The sequence below is a fragment of the Macrotis lagotis genome, chromosome X (assembly GCF_037893015.1).
Source record: "Macrotis lagotis isolate mMagLag1 chromosome X, bilby.v1.9.chrom.fasta, whole genome shotgun sequence".
Taxonomy (NCBI): domain Eukaryota; kingdom Metazoa; phylum Chordata; class Mammalia; order Peramelemorphia; family Peramelidae; genus Macrotis; species Macrotis lagotis.
Window position 1 is genome coordinate 428981956 of NC_133666.1, and position 18571 is coordinate 429000526.

Consider the following 18571-nt stretch of genomic DNA (forward strand, 5'->3'; position numbering starts at 1 on the left):
TTTCATAATAATTCATTTATTGAGCATACACTTATAAAATACCTCAATATTTCAGGCCCTAGGAATACAAAATATTATTAAATTTACTTTATTCTAATTAGCAAGGTCAACCAGTAAGTTGTGATCCTAAGCAAGTTCATGCAACCCTATTTGCCTCAGTTTTCTAATCTATAAAATAAACTGGATATGGAAATGACAAACCAGTCTAGTACCTCTGCCAAGAAAACTCCAAAAGGAATCACAAAGAGTCAGACATGTGCTATAAGCTTTTTTATTAAGTTGGAAAACTGCAATGCTAGGCATTGTTGATATCATTGCTTATCCATCTCCAGATCCTTGTACCTACAAAGTGTACTATATAGTAAGGGAGAATAAATGTTCCATGAAACTTATAATCTAGTAAGTACTATATACATTCATAAAGTAAAATGACATATTACAAAATAGCACATGATGGATGCACTAAAGAATTGAAAAGCAACATGTTATATAAGGCCTGAAGTTTTTGAGTAGAACTTGATATAGAATCAGTGACATTAGACAAATTATTTTCTCTGGACTTCATTTTTCTAATCTATAAAATGGAGGGTTGTATTAGATGACCCTCAAACTACACAAATCCCATAGTAGTGAGCTTTTTTAAGTATATAAAATGTTTAACAAATAATTAAAACTCAATATAAGAGAGGAAATTTAAGAGCATCTAACTCAAATCATCTGACTTAGATGAGGCAAATTCTATGCTAATGACAGAATTTGAGGGTGTCACTGCTAAACCACTATCAATCAATGATCTTCAGAGCACTGTAGTAAATGGGAAAGGTACTAAAAACTGGAGATGAGCTAAAGTCCCAATTTTTTAAAAGTGGGAGAAATTAGGTATTTCCAACTGCTGGCAGATGAACTAAATAAAATGATCAAACACATCATTAAAGGGAAGATTTGTGATGCCTTACAAATGATAGAGTGGTCACTAGGTTTCAACATGCATTCATTAAGAATACATTATGCCAATCTAACCATCTTAACTTTTTTTGATATCATTACTTTATCGGTTAGTCAGGCAAGAAGCATAACATATATAGATTTCAGCAAACCATTTGATAAAGTCATTTATAATATCCTCATCAACCAGATGATCAAGGACTCAAGGACCAAATTCAACTCTAATACCGGTGTTTGTGAGACCCAGGATCTAATGATTTTAAAAATGTAAAGCCATACAAACGCTATACAAAACAAGCACCAAACCAAATTTTGTCCTTGGGCCATAGTTTGCCAACCCCTCAACCAAATCATATAACTAAAAGGTGGCTTTTTGAACTGATCAACTTCATGGATGCCATATGTATTAATCTGTGGATTAATGTCAACCTGGAAAGGTAGTACTAATATATAGTGTTATGAACTTGTCACTTGGAAATTTGCCATTCTCATTCAAACTTTCTATACTAGATTACCTTGCTGCTCTCATTCAAACTTTCTATACTAGGTCACTTTACCCTCCCCCATATCCCTCAGTTCTCAGTATTCATTCTTCCCTTACAGCCTTGATTGGATTATATTGTATAACACCTTATTGGAGAATTTCCAGTTCTCTGAATTAGAATTTTTTGGAAATATAGGAATACCTTTTTAGCATATGGAATGCTAAAATATCATTACTAAGGCTGGGAAGGGAATAAGGGCCCTGCTGAAATATCTGAATGAATTTAAGCATTTGAGAGTCACCTGATACTGAGAGCAAGTGGTATTTATAGAAAATTTGAAGTAGGGTTTGAGCAATAAACTCCAGATTGCTCCCAGGGCATTAATGTGGCCAACAACTTGATAGGACTGATGGACATGCTTAGCCAATTCACTGGGCAGCAGTATTAGAGGAGAGGGCCATCATGCAACCAAAGGATTGGGGAATTGGAGATTACACTTACAAACCCATCACTCACAGTTATGCTGTTCTAATTCATTCTCTATTGCTCTGAAATGCACCCTGCTTCCTCAAAACTGGCCTCATACTCTTAGTATTTGTGTGACTTTGGGCAAATCACTTAAACTCTGTCACAGTTTCTTCAACTGTAAAATGAAAGTGATAATAGCCCCTACCTAACAGAGTTGTTGAAGGGATCAAATGAAATAAAAATTGTAAAGCCCTTGGCACAGTCTCTGACTTAAATAATAGATACTTAATAAATGATTGTTTCCTTCTTTCTTTTTTCTCTCTTGAACATAATCTCACATAAATTATCCAGTCTCACACTTTTATTTTCCTCTTCAAATGCACCAAAGTTAATTTTCCTAGCAATAATACACATGCTAAACTTTTTATATTCCCCTCAGCTAATAACTAACAGCAACATCCTAAGGCATATTTTTAAATAAGAACTGCAACATTGTAGGTAGTTTATATATTGGTACAGTTCCCAAGATAAAGCTTTTCCTATTTTCATTCTAGGCAACTCTGACCTCTAATAGATGGAAAGTTTATCTATTTTAAATATTGTAAGAAACTTAAAGATATAGATAATAATACACTAAATAACAGAATCAGGATCCAAAATGATGCTAAAAGGTTGGAAGGGTGAACCATGTCATTTAGCATGAATAAATAAAAATTAAATATACAAATGAATATAATATAGGGTAAGTATTGGTAGAAACCAGTTTATATTTTTAAAATTATTTAAGATTTTAGTGTAATCCAAGCTCAAAATGAGTCTGTACTATGATAAAAAAAAAGTCTAAAGTAAGATCTTGGGCTCCACTGATAGAAACGTGGTAAACTGAATGAGGACAAGAGGCTAACTCCAACATAATCTATTCCAATCAGATCATATCTGATGTCAAATTTATTTTGGGATACTTTATTGTAGAAGGAACATCGACAAGGTGAACTTAGATGCCTGACCATGAAATGGAAATGACTATAGATTCTTGAAAGCTATGCCTACAGGTTATAAAGTTTGAGAGGTCGTACTAAACAGGAATATTTTTTTTTTAAGTATAGACTCAGTAACATTGTATATCTGTCATATAAGGATCAGCCTCTCTAAGTCAGATGAGCTCATCATCAGCCTAGCTAAAAGCAACCATTTAGTTTTTGCTTTATTAATTCTTAAAAAACCTCCTTTGGGGGGAAAAGTGACATGCCTCTTAAAGATGTACCCCCTTCGATGAAATAATTCATTTTTTAACTATTAAAGTATTAACAAACTGTACTGTGTGTAGATGATGATGACCAGGAGGGTGTCATATGAAAATAGATTGAAGGGCTGACCTGGGAATATTTAAACTGGTAGAGAGTTGCTTTAGAGGGAACACAACTATCTTCACATCAAGCAGTTCTCATAAGAAGAAGACTGAAAACTTAGTCGGCTTGGCCTTAGAAGGAAGACTTTTAACCAATGGAAAAAAAAACTGAGTGGAAGTATATCTAGGTCAAAATAAAATATCCTAATGATTTTAGTACTCCAAAAATGGAATGAAAAATGTTGTGACTTAGAATAATAGTAGTAGGTCATTTTTGAGGCCCCTTCCAAAACTTATAGTTCTATGGCCAGACTTTTCAGTATTCATTCTCTAATTTTCCTTTTCCCCTAAAAACATCTTTTTTTATTTCTAATACATCATTTAGAATCCCTCTGGAACTATTTACTATCACTTGTACCAGCAGATTGGTTCTACAGAGTGTTACTGCCTATTTCTCCCTTTAGAATTCTTAGGACAACCTTTTGACTCGCTGATGATTTCTGATAAGCCCCCATCTGGTGAATGCCCCATTACAATAAACCAGTAGAATTTGAATAGCTTTTAGAGGGTGATTAACTGAGAAAGCATAACAAGGATAGTTGTTGAAGAAAAATTCTTTCCCCCCCCCAAAAAAAGGAGGAGGGGCACACTCATTTCCCTCGAATACATAAGAGTGCTGGGGAGAGAGGGTTCAAACTAGAAAGCATATGTGTCTGTGTTTTTGTTTGCTGAAAATATTTTTCTCCCATCATGAGTCCTTATGAATTCTCCCATAGGTATAATTCTCTGGTCACCTCCAAGGGTTCTCAAAATGCCTTTCTTCATTGTACCTAGTTTGTTCTCTTTAACTCCTTAAATAGACACTCCCATCAGTCAGTGATGCTCTTGGGACACAACTATCCAGCTCCAGTGGACACACCAAGGGTTCAAACTTTTATAATTTTACAGGTTGTCATATGAACAAAGGGGAGGGACAAAGAAATAAATCTTAGCTTTTCAACTCCCCTGCCTCTCAAAAAAAAGTCAATTCCCACAGAGGAATTCTTCACTATGGGATTCAACCACCACTCAATTAACCTAGTGCTGAAATGTATAGTTTTGTCCAGGCTTGTTGTTTTATACATAGGTTTAGAGGTTTGATTTATTCTTTCAGGCTTTCATAAGGTATTTCTTGTGTGGCTTACACAATATCTTTTCCAATGTGTAAAACACTTGACCTCTCCCAAATTCACTAAAAAACTGTTCACAACTAGTATGGTTAAATGATTCATTCAATTTAGCTGTTTAGGCTTTCAGTGTTTATATTAAATTGACTGGGGATAGAAAGCCCCATCTTTAGATAAACAAGCAGAAATTTTTAAAAGTAAAATCATTACTGCAAAATCAATATAGTGTATATATTCAGAAATTTTTTGATGTCACATGATCAGAAACCAAAGTTTACTGATTTTAAAAACACTAAAAAGAATGAAGGAAATATAATCTAAGGAAATTCAGGCTATTAAAAATGAATATAATTAAAAGTAGAAAATTTTTTATGCTTTACCTTTGAAATGCACATAGATATATCAAAAGAAAAAGGTAAATGATAATCAATAACTATAAGATTTTAATTTGAACATTAAAATAGCTCTAATTTCCATTCTTTATACCATATATATAGTAGAATGAATTCTCTGGAGAGGAAAAAAAGAGCCAGAAAGGACATTAAAGATTTAAAATCCAGTGTTAACATTTTTCAGATGAGGAAATTGAGGCCCAGCGTGATGAAATGACTTGGTCAAAATCACACATGTATTAAGTGCCAGAGTCAGAATTATGACTCTGTCTTCACCCACCTTGCATCTCTCCTTTGTCATTTGGGTCATCCACAATTTGATTCTTCAGAGATTATAGTATTCTGGGATATTTGGGTATATAACATCATTGGGAAAATATTGAGATTGAAAAGATAGGTTTTAGTGTCAGGAAATAGTAACTATAGGTCTTTGAAAACACTATGCAATTTCTATAGTAATATCCAGACTCTTTTCCTTCTTATATTAAGTTCTGGTATCAGCCTATTTTCCATCTTTAGTACCTATCCAAGACCATAGGCATTGATGGACTTACAAAATGGGTTGTCCTTCCAACTCATCATCTATAGCGAATTCCTTTTCCATCTGGACATATATATATATACATATATATATATATATATATATATGTATATATATATATATATATATATACCCTAGTTTTATGATTTTCTTGATAATTCTCAAAAAAAATCATTGAACAAGGTTGTTGAGTATTTAGGAATATTGTATGTTTTTACTATATGTCAGATACTGTGTCAAAGAAGAAAATTTAAGGCAGAATATTTCTCTATCTAGTCAAATACTTGAGAAGCAACACAAAACTCAGGGACATCTTATCTTGTCTACTAGAAGTGATGACCAGCTCTAATAAGTCCCTCATAAAAAAATATCAGTATGGGATGGCTAGGTGGCACAGTGGATAAAGCACTGGCCCTGGAGTCAGGAGTACCTGGGTTCAAATCCAGTCTCAGACACTTAATAATTACCTAGCTGTGTGGCCTTGGGCAAGCCACTTAACCCCATTTGCCTTGCAAAAACCTAAAAAAATCAAATATCAGTACCTTTAACATGTTTTCATCAAGAATACCTGTGATGCACATTCAGATTAGTCTTATAAAGACATTATAGGGATTTAAAAAGAATATGGTTTAGTAGTTTTGAAGTATTTTCTGCTTTTTATAGATATTTTTAGATATTTTTTAGATAAATTGACTTAGTGTTTTCAGAATTTTTGTGCCTAGAGCATGAATGTCTTCTCTGTGTATTTGTTCTATTCCTTTTGCTTTTCCCTACATCTTCTCAAGTACCAGTTCTGTCTCTGAGTACAGCACTGATGCCTTAGCATCCAAAAGTGGTAGTTCTATTGTCACTAATTAATGAAAATAAATCACCATAGAAATGCAGAAAAACCCATTTCCTCTTCCCTATTTTACTTCTTACATTCAACTCTAAATGCTCTTGAGATGAGCTGGCTAAGTTAAATCTCAAACCAAGCTTTTTAGAGACACTTCTTTTTCTCTTACAATGCTTTTTTTTTTTTGCTGTTTTGTGAGGTAATATTTCTCATAATCTTCCATAACTCTTAAACATAGTGTTTTATAAAATATTTTATATTCTAAATTGTTATTATACTTAGATGCCATGTCTCTGTGCTTGGCAAGGACATTAAGTGTTTGTAATCTACTTTGGTTTCTGACTTTTTTAATAGACTTTTCATTATGAGTACTGCTTTACTTTAGTCATATTTTTGTTGTAAATGGCAATCATCAGGGATCAATATGTATGTTTACCTTTAATCATTTCCCATTTTTCAATGTTAATAGTTTATTTGAATATGTCAGTGTGAAACATTACAATCATATGCATCGTATTCTCATCTTTACTCTTTCTTCTAATTTAGTGTTTAATTTGCCTTTTGTTTTAATCAATTGATAGTCTCACTGTAAAGAAACAGCTGATTTGAGAAAAAAAAGCACTATGTCAGTAAATTGTTATTCCCATCTGTTATGATTTTATGTTATGTTATATGCTGCTTGCTAGTGGATAGAATATTGAACCTGAAATCAGGAAAACTCATCTTCCTGAGTTCAAATCTGATCTCAAACATGTAATTGTTGTGTGACCTTAGGCAAGTTACTTAAGTGTATGTATCTTAGTTTTTTTTATCTGTAAAATGATCTGGAGAAAGAAATAGCGAACCACTCCATTATCTGAAAAATTCAAATAGGGTCACAAAGATTCTGACAACTAGAAATGACTGAATAGAAATATGCCATTTGCCATGTCTAGTGTTTTCTGACCCTCTTCTTGCAGAAGTATTAATTCTCTACAGGTAGAATTCTGAGTAGTCAATGAATTTTTGGCCTCTTTTTAAAATCCTGAACCATATTTTTCAGCATAATTTTATTTGCTATTGGATCGATTAAGTTAGTCAATCATTAGCCATTTTTAGGCATTTACTCTATTCCAGACACTATTTTAGACAATGGAAATACAAAGAAAAGTAGAAATAGCCCTTGCCCTCAAGGAGCTCAAAATTTCATGGGAAAGATAATATGTAAATAACTATGAACAAACAAGCTATGGAAGGCATCAGTTGGAGGTGATCTCAGAGTGAAGGTACCAGCATTAAAGAAAACTAGATAAAGTTTCTTGAAGAAGATAAGATTTTAACTGAGTAAACCAGGAAAGCCCAAAGATGGAGATGAGGAGGTAAAGAATGAGGGAGTGAGAAAATATAGATACTTGGGAGATGAAATATTTGTGCCAAAAAATCCAAAGAGGCCAGTAGGCCCCAGAAGGAAGCAAAATATAAGATTTCATATTTGATTCTGTGGTAATAGGGAACATTGATGTTTATTAAATAAGAGAGGGGTTATATTGACAGACCCACACTTTAGGAAATTCAATTTGATAGCTCAATAGAGGAGGACTAGTATGAGGGAGGGATTTGAATCAGGTTGATCAACTAGAATGCCATTACAATAGTACAGGTTTGGGGTTGTGGAGATCCTGTAATAGGTTGGCAAAAGCACTAGGAACTGTATACTAGAAATATGACAAAGGTAAAATTAGCAGGTTTTGGCAACAGATCAAATATGTAGAGTGAGTGCAAATTAGTTAAGAATGATAACTAGGTTTTGATCAAAGATAACTAGCAGTAATAGGAAAGTTAGGAGGAGGGAAGGATTTATAAGGAAAAGATGGAATTTAGTTTTAGATATGTTGAATTAAAATGTTTATTTGTCATCCAGTTTGAAATTTCCAAAAGGCATTTGAAGCTGTGAAATTGGAGTTCAGGAAAGAGCTAAGAACTAGATAAATACACCTAAGAATTGTCTGCATAGGAATGATAATTGAATCCCTGGGAGTTGATAAGATTACCAAGTGAAAAAAATATAGAAGGAGAAAAGTATAGGCTCAGGACAGAGCCTCAGCATGGGAGTGTGTTGGTTCTTGCTATTCATTATCAAAGCAAACTAAAATGACATCACTATGCTTGAGACAAATACAAGCTCAGAATACTCTACTACAGGTCCTGTACAAATAGTCCATGTGAACACCAGGGTGAGTATTCTAAACTTATGTATATCACATTTCTTTTGAACTGCTTCAATTCTGCCCTTCTCACAGAGCTCAGCACCCTCTGATGAGGGCACACCATGCTGGGCAGCCCTGTGCCATTGTATCCCATGCTGCACAATCAAGTCCAAAGTTCTTAAGAGAGACAGAGTATCCCATTATCACTCCTTCTGACCCCCTTGAGAGCACTTGTCCTGTGTGAGTTCTCCATAGAATAGCCTCTTTTTTTTTGGCAAGACTACTTCTGGCATTCTAACAACATGACCAAACATCATAGTTGCACTCTCTGTAGTAATGTTGGATTGCCAGGCTGTTTAGCTCCAGAAAGGACCTCAGTGACTGGTATCTTTTCCTGCCAGGTGATCTTCAGACTCTCCTAAGACAATTTAAATGGAAGAGATTCAGTTTTCAGACATGCTTCTGATAGATTGTCAAGATTTCACAAACATATATTATTGAAGTCAGCATAACAGCTCTGTAGACCTTCAATTTGTTAGCAGGTCCAATACCTCGTTTGTCCCACACTTTCTTTCTGAGGTGGGTGAGAGGAGAGAGACCCATGATTAGCAGATAGCACCTAGGTGAAGATCCAGCAACTACAGAATGAGTTGTCAAGCTTGTAAGAGAAGAACCAAGAATGATCAGTGTCCCAAAAAACTAGAGATGAATATGTAGGAAAAGAGTACTCAATAGTGTAAAAGATTACAAAGAAGTCAAGATGGAAGAAGAATAAGGAAAGGTCCTAAGATTTGGCAATTAAAAGACCAGTAACTTTGGGAAAAGAAATTTCATGGAGTCAGAAGATAGAAGTTAAGAAGAGAATGAGAAGAAAAGAAGTAGAGACACAAATTATAGATAGCTTTCTTGAGGAATTTGACCATGGCAGGGACATCTCAAAAGGATTTTTTTAATAGGCTAGATGATATGTGGGAGTGACTGTGAGCAGCAAGGATGTAGCCAGTGAACATGGAAAGACTGAAGATTAATGAGAAAGTGGGGATGAGAGGACAATCTTTTGGACAAGACTGGATGAAATGGATGCCCTTGTAAATGTAGAGAAGCTTGCCTTTGTACGGAAAAGGGCCATCTCCTTATGTGAGAAAGGGGTGAAGGCAGAGGTAGTGAAGGAAGGTATCTGAATGATATATATTGAGAAACAAGAGAGAAGAGGGAGCTCTCTGAAAATGGCTCTAGTTTTTTTAGTGAAATATGTGATAAGGTTTTCAACTAAGGGAGTGAGTAAAGGGGGAGTGTTAGGAGATTTAAGGAGGAATGTAAAGGTTTGAAAAAAACTGTCACTGTGAGTGGGATAATGAGTTAATTAGGGAGTTATAAAAGTATCACCTTGCCATAAGGAGAATTCATTTGAGATTATGTAACATAAATTCATACTAGGCCCAATCAGCATGGTTTTGTTATTTTTCTCTATCTTTGTGTGAATAGAACTGAAGGCAGAAGATGGTGGAAATTATTCAGGGAAGGATTTTGACAAGGTTATGCAAGATATGGGGCCAAGGGACCTGAGAATAGTGTTTAATGTAAAGTTAAACTGACTTACCAAGGGTGGGGAATGGGGAAGAAGGGGGTGGGTATAGTCAATACAGAGTCAGTGGCTTGCGTAGAGATTAGAGGTCTTGGTAAGAATGAAAAATAGGTATATATTTGTAAAGCAGAAGGAAAAAATGACAAATGATTATCACCAGATAAAGCCATTTCAGAGATCATGAGTATGGAAGTGAACAGACACATGGGTAATAAGTTCATGACAATCTTTATCTTTAACTGAAATAAGGGAAAGAAGTAGATAATGGAAAAAGCAGTAAAATTAGGATCTAGAAAATTAATTTATTTGAGTATCAATATGTTGAAATCGCCTAGTGTGAGAGTAGCAGTCGGAGAGAAAAGGCAGACTATGATCTAGGCACTGAACTCCTTAGAGGTAAAAAAAAAAGTGTCATGGAGGCCTGTAGATAATAGTTACCATAATCTTGATTGAATGATAAGTATAGACTAAATGAACCTCAAAGAAGGAGAAGCAGAGGAAAAATCCAGAAGTGACATTGGGGAGCAAGGAATATTCTAATTCCAATGCCCCACAATGAACATGAATTGGAAGGCCAAGGATGTTATGAGTGATAGAAGAGTCAACCAGTCAACACACTAGAAAGAATGGTTAGAGAGCCTGTTACTAGATTGCATTTGAAAAATTATACTTTGTTTTTAACAATAATAGGCTAGGGGGCGGCTAGGTGGCATAGTGGATAAAGCACCAGCCTTGGAGTCAGGAGTACCTGGGTTCAAATCCGGTCTCAGACACTTAATAATAATTACCTAGCTGTGTGGCCTTGGGCAAGCCACTTAACCCCATTTGCCTTGCAAAAAAAAACAATAATAGGCTAGTCTTTCACATACATATCATATATATATATATATATATATATATATATATATATATATATATATAAAATGTATGATCATACATATAAAACATAGAGGTATATGTGCATATACATATAACACATATATTTGCCCAATGATGATATACTTTTGCAAATCTAAAAACACTTCAAGTCCTGACATATCAATATGGATGACCCAAAGGACAATAGAAAGACACATGACAGACAGAAGTCAGGTATAGCAAATTCTAAGGTTGGCCTATGTATATTACTTGGTATAAGGGATTACACTGAGAAATTGAATGATCAATCAACAAACATTTATTAAGTACTACTAAAGTGACAGAACTAATCACAGTACTAAGTTCTAAGTTTACAAAAACAAAAAGTGGGAGAGTGCCTACCCTTACATTCTCAGGAAATGAGAGCAGAATCATCCACTAAGGAAGACTGAGAAATAAGAGAACAGTCTGGAAGCTTCATCAACACTTATCAGCAATATAGAATTCAGAAAGACATAGGAGAATCTTCCAGCCAACTAAGTGACTCCTCTATGGAGTATCTATCAGTACATGGAAAACAATTGCATAGAAGAAGAAGGTATAGCACAGTAGAAATCTGCAATAATGAAAGGAATATTCACATGAATGTGATCCCAGCTCTACCGAAGCATTTTTGTGGTTGTTATCATCCCCTATTCCCCATTCTATATTGGAATCATTAATAATTATATGTTGACTCACTAATAAATAAATATTGCTTCTCAAGGGTAAGGACTATTTACAGAAATTATCATGTCTGTATCCCCAGTTCTTAATATACATAATCCCTTGTACAGAGTAGGTACTTTAATCTTTGTTAAATTTAATTGCTTTTACTTTGGAGAATTATAGATATTTTCTACTACTTCACCCCTGCATCTCTTCATAGTGAACCTTTGATTTAGGTTCACCATAAATACTGAAAAAGAAAATGACAAAGCATTGCCAGAGTATCTATTTCTTTTTGCTTTTGACAGTATAATGAAACAAAACTACCAACACCTTTATTCACTTTTGCAAGGATAATAGCATCATATAAATGAGTCATTCTCATTTTGCTTCAAGTTCATTATATCTTCTTGCTTAATTTATGGAGAGAATGTCAATATTGATGTGCTTCTGACCTTACAATATTTCATCAGCTCTCTGCACAATGGACAAATATCATTAAATTAATAGCTATAAATGGTCCAAAACTGTGTGATTCTTAAAGTCTTGAATGAATGAAAATAAGATTACACAGCCTAAGTGTCTGACCTAGGATTTGTCTACCTCTAGCCCTTTTTAAAACATTACTTTAATAAACTGGACTCATATTCTTCTAGTTTAAACAAATCTATGGAAAATGTTTTGGTCTACATAGCCAACACAACAAAAATAACTATATGGAAATCCAAGTGCTGGTATTTCCAAATTACCAATGAGTAAATTCCAAAAGTTTGTAAATAAGTCCCTTACTAGAAGCTATAATATAGTTTCTTTTTTTGCTTTTGTTTTTACTTTTATATTTTTTGCTTTTACTGATTTTTATTTTCAGTTTCAAATTCTCTCCCTCCAACCCCTCCCCCATCCACTGAGAAGGCAATAAATATGATTCCCATTATACAAATGAAACCTTACAAAATATATTTCCACTTGAGTCATGTCCCCTACCAAAAAACTTGAAATAAATAAGGAAAAGATGCTTCAATCTACTCTCTGAGTCCATCAGTTTTCTATCAGATACCATCATACTTATCATAAGTTCTTTGTAGTAGATTATTATATTGATCAGAGTTATTAAGTCTTCCAGTAAATTATATTTACAATATTGCAGCATTGACTGCCCTCCTGGTTTTGCTCACTTCATTTTGCATTAGTTCATATAAAACTTCATCATTTCTTAAGGAATAATAGTATTTCATCATGTTTATATATACCATTATTTGTTCAGACATTCCTCAATTGAAAGACATCCCTTTGTCACTGGAAAATGTGTCCAGCTAATGGTTTTAGGAGTTCAAGCAAACATGAAAAAATTCACTTAAAAGACCAACTCTGACCCAGAAGATATTTTAGAGACAAAAAGGTTTATTTAACTATTGATGTGATTAGCAGAAGCTAAAGAGAAAGAAAGACTAAGAACAGGAAATCACTGATCCCTAAGCAACCTAATCAATCTAAGCAACCTAAACTGTCATATGAGGTTAAGCAACAAGGAAAAGTAAAAGAGCAAGAGAGGATACATGAGGAATCATGCTCCCCAAGAATGGGCTACCCTCCCAAAGGAAAACAAGCCATTAGAGGATAAGTAGAAAGGAAGAGTATAGGGGTGGGCTGGTCTCCCAGAGACAAGCAATCGGGGATAAGAAATAAAGAAGATAATAGGGTTGTGAGGTTATTTTGGGGTTCATGCCCCCCCAGAGAGGGATGCCCTTCAAAAGAAGACAAGCAAGCGGGGGATAAGTAGAATATAAAAGTATAGGGCATGAGAGATTATTTTGGAGATCACACTGCTCCCCCACTCCCACCCCACCCAGAACAGACTGCTTAAAAAAGGAAGATGAGAGATGAGCAATTCAACTAAGGACTAAAGGAGTTTTTTTTTAAAAAATATATTTATTTTCACATTACTACAATAGTCTTGTAAAAGTAAATATATTCTACCCTCCCCCCAAAGATAAACCTCAAGAAAAATAAAGTAAGAGAAAAAGAAAAAAATTAACTTCAGTCTGCATTCAGATACCATCAGCTCTGTCTCTGGGTTGGATTATATTCTTTATCATAAGTCCATCAGAAAAATTCCTTCAATTTTTTTCACCCATAGTTGGTATTAACTGTATTTCCCTCTATTCCTCCCCATTCCCATTTATTCTATTCTCTCTTTCCTTTTACTTTGTTCCTCCTCAAGTGTGTTGTATCTAAGTATCTTCTTCTACTGTCTTCACTCTCTTCTATCACCTACAACTCCCTCTCCTATCACCTATGCCTCCCCTCCCCTTCTTCTGTCTCCTTTCTCTCATACCTTTCCACTCCTTTGTCCTCTAAGGTAAGATAGATTTCTATACCCTATTGAGTGTGTATTTTGTTTCCTCTCTAAGTTATTTTTGATGAGAATGAATGCTCAACTCATTTCCCTTCACCCCCCACTCCATTGCCAAAAGCATTTTCTTGATTCTTTTATGTGAAATATCTTAGCCCATTCTACTTCTCCTTTCTCTTTCTCCCAATACACTCCTTTATTCATTAACTCCATCATTTTATTATACCTTCGTATGCAGCTCTCTCCTGTGTCTTGTCTATATATGCTCCTTCTAACTGCTCTAATAAACGAGAATGTTCGTATGGGTTATCAGTATCATTTACCCATACAGGAATAGAAACAGTTCAACAGCATTAAAATCCTTATTTGCTCTTCCCATCCATCCTCTCTATGCTTAGCCTGAGTTATGTACTTGGAGATCAACCTTACTGTTCAGCTTTGGTAATTTCAACAGTAAAGTTTGAAATTCCCCCTATTTCATTGTATGTCCATCTTTTCCTCCTGAAAGAGACTGTTCAGTTTTTCTGGGTAATAGATTCTCTATTGTAATCCTAGCTCTTTTTTACCTTGTGGAATATTATATTCCAAGCCCTCCAAACCCTTAATGTAGATGCTGCTAAATCCTGTATAATCCTGACTGTAGCTTCACAATATTTGAATTGTTTCTTTTTGACTGCTTTTAATATTTTCTCTTTGACTTGAGAGTTCTGGAATTTAGCTATTATATATATATAGATATATATATATATATATATATATATATATATATGTATATAGATAGATAGATAGATAGATAGATAGATAGATAGATAGATAGATATTAAACTCCTGAGAGTTTTTTTGGGGGGGGGATCTCTTTCTGGAGGTGATCTGTAGATGCCCTCAATCTCTATTTTACCCTTTGCTTCTAAGATATTAGGGCAATCTTCCTAGAGTACTTCTTTAAAAATGAAGTCTAGGGTCTTTTCCTGGTCATGACTTTCAGATAGCCCAATAATTTTTAAATCATCTCTTCCGGATCTGTTTTCTGGGTCAGTTGTTTTTCCAATGAGATTTTCCACATGTTCTTAATTTTTCCTTTTTCATGGTTTTGTTTTAATGTTTCTTGATTTGTCACAAAATCATCAGCTACCTTTAGCTCCATTCTACAACTGAAGAAACTATTTTCTTCATAGAGATTCTTCATGTCCTTTTCCATCTGGCCACTTCTGCTTTTTAAGGTATTCTTCTCCTTATTGACCTTTTGAACTGCTTTTTCCATTTGACCTAAACTGGTTTATAACATGTTATTTTCTTTATTATTTTTGGTGTCTCATTCAACAAGCTGCTGACTTGGTTTTCATGATGTTCCAGCATCACTCTCATTTCTCTTCTCAATTTTTCCTCTACTTCCCTTCCTTGATTTTGAACTCTTCCATAGCCTAAAGCTAATTCCTATTTTTCTTGAAAGCTTTGTATACAGAAGCTTTAACTTTATCATCTTTTTTTTTTAGGTTTTTGCAAGGCAAACAAGGTTATGTGGTTTGCCCAAGGCCACACAGCTAGGTCGTTATTAAGTGTCTGAGACCAGATTTGAATCCAGGTACTCCTGACTCCAGGACCTGTGCTTTAACAACTACGCCACCTAGCCACCCCAACTTTATCATCTTTTAAGCATGTATTTTGAGCCTCCATGGGACTAAAGTAATTATCTATGATCATATTCTTTTTTCTTCTATTATTTACTCATTTCCCTGGCCTGTGATCTAGTTTTAATATACTTCCCAAACTTTTGAGTATTTTTGGGACACCCTCACCCCGCCCCCCAGGCACCCTAATTCCTCCAATGTCTTCTGAGAGGCTCTGACTGTTTTCTTGGTCTGTGCTCTGGTCTATGGAGAACACAAGCACTCCCCTCTGCCTTGGAGCTGTGAGGAGGGTCCCTGCTCTGCTATGGCAGTATGGGGGCCCAGACTATGACCTGGGTCCAAGGATGGACAAAGCAGCAGAGTCCTGCTCCAGGGATAATGGAGAGATCTCTGCAGTGTCTCTCCAATAGCTCCCAGAGACCCAGGTGCCCTGCAGATTGATCCTGGAAGACTGGACCTCATTCACAATGGCAGCCAGACTGCGCTGTGACCCCTTCCAGTCCTGATGGAACAAGCCCTGCCTGTAGATCTTAAAAATTGTCTTAGGTCAGAAAATTGTTTCACTCCATCATTCTGTGGGTTTCACCACTCTAGAATTTGGTTAGAGTCATAATTTTAAGGCATTTGGAGTGTTCTGAAGGAGAGCTTCTGAGAATTCCTGCCTCCATGATGCCAACTTGGCTCTACCCTCCATAAGATATTTTCTAGGAAATTTTGAAATTATGATTTTGAGATAAAGTCCCCAAAGTTCTACTTTAAGCAGGACATATCTAAAATAGTTGGTAGCCTGAGCCTCTCTAAGGGCTTATAGGAAAGAGGGCCATAGAAAAGTCTGTAAGGGCTGGGCCATTTTCAAGGTTCAGCTACAGGGCTTTGAAACTCTAACCAAAAGTGGGAGAATTAATCAGAGTTAGCTTCATCACTGAAAACATGCTGGGCTGAAATTCCATTGCTGATAGCAGACAGCAGCAAATATTCAAGCATATAAATTATTTAAAAACTGAGTAACCACAATGAAAGACCCAGATAAGCAAACTATTGCTTAGGAATGAAGTGCCATATCTAAGATTTCTCATGCATCAAGGTATTGAAGTTTTAATTTGATTCTTTGTTCCAGAACTGTTATTTCACTAGTGTAGGGACCTCCTTCTAAAGTTTGAAACTTCTAGTCCTGGAGACTCTCAGAAGCACTGAAAGTTTGTCTGGAAGTCAGCAAGAAATTTTTAAGAACCATATCAATACTCAAGCAATTCACATTCCACCAAGGGAGATCACATACAAACAATTATGTAGATTAAAAAACAAGTTTGCGGGCAGTTAGGTGGCACAGTAGAGGGTAGCTAGGTGGCACAGGGATAGAGTACTGGCCCTGGAGTCAGGAGGACCTGATTTCAAATCCAGCCTCAGACATTTAATAATTACCTAGTTGTGTGACCTTGGGCAAATCATGTAATCCCATTGCCTTAAATAAATAAAAAGAAATGTTTGCTGTGTAAAGTGGAAGGTCATCTCAGAGTAAAGGAACTAGCAGAAAGACCTCTTAGAGAAAGTACAATTTGAGCTCAACTTTGAAAGAAATCAAGGGAGTTGAGAGGCAGTGGTGATGAGGTAGAATTTTCCAAGCAGAAGGAATTATCAGTGGAGAAATGGAGTAGATAGGGTGAAGAATAGTGACCCTGGAGAGAAGAGCAGATGGAGGGAAATAAAGTATAAAAAGACTAGAGAAAGCAGGAAGTAGTTAGGCTATCAAAAGATTTAAAAACCAAGCAGGATTTTATATTTTTCTCAAGTGGTAATCTAGAGCCTCTCTGGAGCCTATTAAGCAGTGGAGTGATGTTGTCAGATCTGTGCTTAGAAAGATCACTTTGGCAGTTAAGTGAAGGATGAATTGGAATGGGATAGACCTGATGGAACAACCAGCACCTAGAGCAATTATCCTATTGTGAGTAAATGAGGGACTGAACCAAGGTAGTAAATGGATAAATGGAGTGAAGTGGACAGGGGTATGAAGGCAGAAATATCAAGATTTGAAAGTAGATTAAATATGTGGGATGAGTTCTGTGAGCAGTTAATAATGACAGCAAAGTTTTAAGTCTAGGAAACTGGAGAAGTAATGGAGAAGTTCATAAGAGAGGAGATTTTGAGGTTTAAAAAAAGGAGTTTTTTGTATAGATTGAATTTAACATGCCTATAGAAAATCCACTTTGAACTGCCCAAGAAGTGATTGGTGATATGAGATAAGAGGTCAGAAATAAGTTTAATGATGGATACATTAATACGAGAACCAATTATAGAGATATGATCAGTGAACTCACAGGAGCAGATGGAATCCCTCCATGACATGATCTAGAGAGAGAAGAGGGCCCAGGACAAAACTTTAGAGCTACTCACTATTAGCATGAAAAAAAGATCCAGCAAAGGAAACCGTGGGTTTGTACAGTCATACAATTGAGTGGATATTGGAGGTTCAACATAAATCTAGGTCCTTACTTAGAAGACAGTTCTCTGTCCATTATGCTGTTACTCCTCACCTGTGTGTATATAGGTAATCCTAATCATAGCATTCATTTATAAGGTATGGTTTACAAAGCAATTTCCTCACAACAATCCTGTGAGATAGATTGTGTAAATGTTTTAATTTTATTTTACACATGAAAAAGCCTGAAGAGGTTATATTAGTTACATATGATTACATGATTAATGCATTTCACTACATTGAATCCCAATCCTCCTTAGTCCAACTCTATCGCATATTCATGTTATATGCATATAAACAATACACAAATATAAATCTGTGATTGTATTTGTGTGATTTAACATGGTCTTTTTTCCATTTTTCAAACAAAATATTAGATCTTTAGAGGTATTTTTTAACAAAGTTGAGAAGGATTAAGGAAGACATAACAAATTAAATTTTTCTATATATTCAGATGTTTTTAATGTTTATGTGTAGTTCAGTTCAAACATGATAGGTTAGTTCAAAAACAGACAAATCATACTCTAACCCATGTATAGTCTACATATATGCACCAAGAGATGATATCTTCATTTATTCCTATTGTAAAATTTAAAT